Here is a 5,459-nt window from a genome sequence, read left to right on the forward strand (position 1 = left end):
GCTATCAATCTTCAGTGTTTTCCTTGAGGCACTAGTCACTGTGTGTTGAGAAGTTTTTACTGTTTCAATTGCAACAGGCATGACATGCATACGAGGAACCATGACAAAAAACTTATCATCCTTTATCCTTTTGTTTCTCACATCACCGCCTTCCTCCGTTGTTTTCATGATTATAGCACCAAAAGCATGTTGTACTTGACGGGGTCCCACATCCACTCCTCATTCATGATATCCAACTCACCACCGTTCTCAGTCAAAGGGTTCTCATTTTCAACCTTTCCCTTACCTTTGGTGTCATGCATGTTGCCCACATCACGAAAGGCCTTTGAGAGGCCTACATAAAAAAAACCTTGATTACAACCTATACAAGCATGACATGTAGGCTATATAAAAAAGTATAATATGCTAGCTATTGTTGGGGTGTGGGCATTGTAGCACCTCACACTTGTGGGGAAAACCCCTAGTCGAGAAGCCATGTACAACATTTGTTTGGGTGTGCCATTGATAAAGGCAAGAAGTGTGTGTCAACAAGAAGCTTGTGTGTATGTGAGAAGCATGTGTAGAAGGCAAGGCTCATGCGACAAGCTTGTATAAAGCAACCATTTGTATTCACAAATCCAACCTTATTCAATCACTATGCTCTCTTTCATCATAAATGGTTCATTATGCAATCCACCCTAACCTTTCAACTAGTATCAAAGCCTGTTAGCATGATTAGCATCTTCTAATCACCAATATTGATCCTAGCTACCATCTCTATGCTAGATTGTTTGGCACTCTCTCTTTGCCATAAAAATCGCTAATCATATTTTAATAATGCTCTAATTAGCTTTTGTTCATTTCATTGAGGGAACGGCCATGGGCCACTACCCTCATGAATTGATTAAGGTTAATTAAGAGCTCAATTAGTCTCATTAGTCTGCATGTTCATTTCATTTTTGCATAATAACTGAGGTTTTTTTTATAAACCTCTCCCTTGCATTCATTTTTTTTTGAAATTTGCGTGTGCATGTAGTGCTTCTCGAGATCTTTTGTGGAGCTATAGAATGCTGAGATTATTCATGATTTAACCCTCTAATTGCATGCTTAAAAAGCCCTTCTTTTCAGCTTTCAATAGAGTCTCTAACCTTTAAGAGCGGACTCACTCAGGTGTCATAATCAATTGAGCTTGTGTGTGTGTGTGTGTGTGTGTGTGTGCGCGCGCGCGCGCGTACTTGTGTGTGGTGGGAGCCACACCTTTTCAAAAGACAAACATAAAATTGTCTTCTAGCTAACTTTTTAATTGGGCTTCACGCTACATATGCTGCCAGCAACCCAAATATAGTGTTGAACCCATTTTCCCCACATAGCATAACCCTCGACATCTGCTATATTAGCTTTGGCCATGTGCTTTGCACCTAAAGAAGTGGATGCATCCCCAAATTTCACGACCCTGCTCAATTTCTACTGATTCATTATAGTCATTATTGATTCAATTGGATCCCAACCCACCCACCTCTTCCTACTAGCACCTGGCAGTGTAGTTGCCCTCAAGGCTTGACATTTTCATAGGATGATATTGGTAGAACGCCGCCTTGCTGGCCCCAAGTGCCTGGCTATTGACGACCATCAATACACAACCTCAAATCCATGAGGTCCACCTGTACTTGCACTGCTAAGAGCTTGTTAAGTGGACCCACCTATGGGCCATCTTCACCTGCCAACCTACTGGTCTACAAAGCCCCTTGCAGGTGGTCGCTTCCACTACATGAAGCCACCGACTCAATAAACCAACCCTTAAGATCCTATTCCCACATCCAAAAGCTCCAAGCTGCACATAAATAAACAATGAAAGACAATAACTTGGCATCAATTTTCATGAAGGCAAGGAAGGATTATTAAGTAAATTTGATATTGTTTATGGAATTCGCACTATAAAAAATGATACTTCTTTTAGTTTGGCAACATACTTGGCACATTATTCACAATTTTTATGCCAATTTTTTTTGAAGATAACAAGCATAAAGATTTGTATATCATGCATATATTTCTAGTACCTACAGGCACAAAACACATTGATATGTATGCCCCATTTGTGCACCATTTTGACCTCACATACCCTCATGATATGTATGTCTACATCCATGCTTCCACAGTTATTTCATATGTGAGAGGAGTAGACACTACCTTCCTAGTGGAGGTAAGACCTTCCTCATGGGCTACCATGAAGGCATCAATCTTCAACGACTACAACAACAACAATGACAACATCAACAAACAACATGGTGCCTACAACAATATTTGCCCACCGCCACTTGTGTAGGGGGGAAGATCCTCCAATCGAGAAAATGACCTTGTGAATATGTGAAGTGATCAGTTTGTGTGTCTCCACATACCCCCTTGTGTGTGTTAGGAGAAGTTTGTCTATCCACTTTTGTGTTTGAAGGATTTGTGTACTTCACCCTTGTGTGTAGGATAGGCTTGTGTTTCTCTCCCTAGCTTTGTGTGAAGGGAGCATTTGTGTGCCTACACTCTATCTGTCAAGGGGATGCAAATTTGTGTTTCTTCATTCTTGTTTGTGTTTGAGGGGAGGCGGCTTGTGTGAGTGCTATATCCCTTTTGTTTTATTTGCAAACAATACCCACACGGTGATGGATTGCAGATTGCTGTCAACCGATGCATTCCATAAGTGAGCGGTTTAACCTTCAAGCACTAGGGGTATGGTTATGCAAGTGCTAGAGTGGATGCAAGAAGCTTGTCTATGTAGGCTTTGGAGGTCAAGCTTGCTTGGGGAGGTCTTTGAATATTAAAGATGGCAATCAGGCAGATAACTTTTGGCTAGAAGTTTAGCGAGCTACAAAGGAGGTGCTACTTTGATCAAGGGACGTCGTCTTGTCAGCAAGATTAAAGATCAAGGTGCAAGAGAATTAGGTGCTATGGAGGGTGCCAATTTTGTAGGCGTCGGCAAGCTTATCTCTCTAAGCGAGTAGCAACTTGTAAGCTACGATCATGGATGGGACTCAGCTTACATTATAAATGTTTGTGATGTTAGCGGTTTAGAGGGGTTGACGAGTGTCTTCAACAATGTTTGAGAATCAAATGGAGTTGTCGTATTTGGTAGTCCTTCCGGTGGGAAACCCACCCTTGATTCAAAGTTTTTTTTAAGTAATTTGAAAAAAAATGTGGGCATCTGCAATGATGGGCGACGTGGCCTGCACATGGAGCTACCGCCATGATATGAAGGGAAAGGAGCACCAGTAGAGGGAGGACGAGGGGGATTGCTCATGCTGGTGGCCATCAAGAAAGTGCCAAGGGTGAAAGGGGGCGCATCGGCTCAACAATAGAAAAGGAGAGGAGCGCTTTGAAGCACATCTGTAGGAGCTTGAAGGGTTGAAAACAAACTGCAGGGCTGGTAGAAGGCCTATTGTGTGCTGAGCTATGGGGCCCATTAATGGGAAGAGCTCCAGGTCAGGATGTGACGGGTAGCTGGGAAGAATAGTGCTACAGAGGCCTTGAAAGGGTGCTAGTGCAGACCTGCCGTTTACAAAGGGCGACACCTGCAGGTTCAGGAAGGCTACCTTTGGAGAGAACTGGGCCATGAACAACTTGGGAGCTGCAAAAGAGCGCTATTGCAAGGGAAAGAGAAAACATTACAAGCTAGGAGAAGGTGGAGGCTGGCTAGGGGTGGTCAACTCGAACAAAAAAAGGGATTCCAAGGACATCTAAGGAGGATGCTACCGACAGATGGTAGTTTCTGGGAACCAAGCACGGGAAGGGCAAATCCATAAGGGGAAGTGTGCATGAAAAGGATGAAGGTGGGCTCCATGAAACTAAAGAACACCGTGGACAAGAAGATAATTAGCCCTTGAAAGTCAAAGGGGCATGCCATATTGAGTGAAGAACGTTAAAGCAAGGAGGCATGGAGTTAAACGAGCATAGGAAGTGGGAGGCCATTAGCGTGCTTGGAGCATCAACATTGTACAATGTCTAAATGAAGCCAATTGCATCAGTGTTACCATATTCTTTATATTTTTGGTGTTCATGTGAATATTTTCCCTCTCTCTTGCTCGTGTATCCATTTTCTTGCTGCCATATATGTGTGTGAGTATTATATGTTTGAGGGGTAGAAAATCTTGTGGGTATTTGATATGTGCGAGTCCCCAGTGGGTCAAGTGAGTACATGCTCCTCATATGGATGTTGGTGTGTGCAAGGCTTGAAGGTGAAGGCAAACAGGCACATACCAAAGATTTGGTAGGAGTGTGAGTGTTGTTTGTTATTGGATTGCCTTTATGTGGCTATATGGTACTCTGAAGGGTGAAAGCTAGAGGCAATTGACTGCATGTTGGGTGGTTGGGTGTATTTGCTCGAGCTTCATCATCTTCTAGATGATGGGGCTCATGCAAAAACACTAGAAGATGATGAAGCTTGAGCAAATACACCCAGACCCAACAGGGAGAGTGATTGTGGTGCGGGCGTGCATTGTAGCACCTCACACTCGTGGGAAAACCCTCTAGTTTAGAAGCCATGTACAACATGTGTGTGTGTGTGTGTATGTGTGTGTGTCATTGATAAAAGCAAGAAGTGTGTGTCAACAAGAAGCTTGTGTGTATGTGAGAATCATGCGTAGAAAGAAAGTTCCATGTGACAAGCTTGTATAAAAAAACCCTTTGTATTCACAAATCCAATCTAATTCAATTACTATGCTTTCTTTCATTATGAATGGTTCATTGTGGAATCATGGAGTACACATTCTTTCATATCTCCTAAGTGCATCAGAAACCTCATTTTGCATGAACACCATGATACAGACTTTACATTGGAATTAGCTATGGGTAGGAAGGTTAAATCTTCTACTTCAGTGGGTAACTTAAATTTTGTTTTGGATGATCATAATACTTTTGCGAATTTCAGAGTCTTACCCATAAGAATCTACAATGGAATCCTAAGAATGGATTGGCTTAAAGCCAATGATGCTCATATATTATAAAGACGCTTCATTGACTTTCGAGAATGACCAAAATGCTAGGGTTACAGTTACTGGGAAGGGGGAAAGCGTAAGCTCATACTAGTGAACTTTATCAAACTTTTGAAGAGTCATAGGGAAAATGAAAGGATTTATGCAGTAAAGCTTAACCCTAAGGAGAAGAAAATAGATTCACCTGAACCCAAATGGATAACAGAATTTGATGATGTAAGAACTTTTACAATTACCTCCCAGGCGTGATGTTGATCATGCAATAGAACTTTCTCCAAGAGCTCAACCAGTTGCCTGTAGACCATACAAAACGTCGGTACCTGAATCTGCGGAACTGAAAGAGCAACTGACTTAACTTCTTGAACAAAGCTTCATTCGACCCAACTTTTCTCCATGGAGTACTCTTGTTCTCTTTAAACGAAAGAAGGATGGTACTCTACGTCTTTGTATTGATTATCGTGGATTGAACCAGGTAACAGTCAAGAATAAGTATGCAATACCAAG

This window comes from Adiantum capillus-veneris, chromosome 20, assembly GCF_014529385.1.
Source record: "Adiantum capillus-veneris isolate H3 chromosome 20, ASM1452938v2, whole genome shotgun sequence".
Taxonomy (NCBI): Eukaryota; Viridiplantae; Streptophyta; class Polypodiopsida; order Polypodiales; family Pteridaceae; genus Adiantum; species Adiantum capillus-veneris.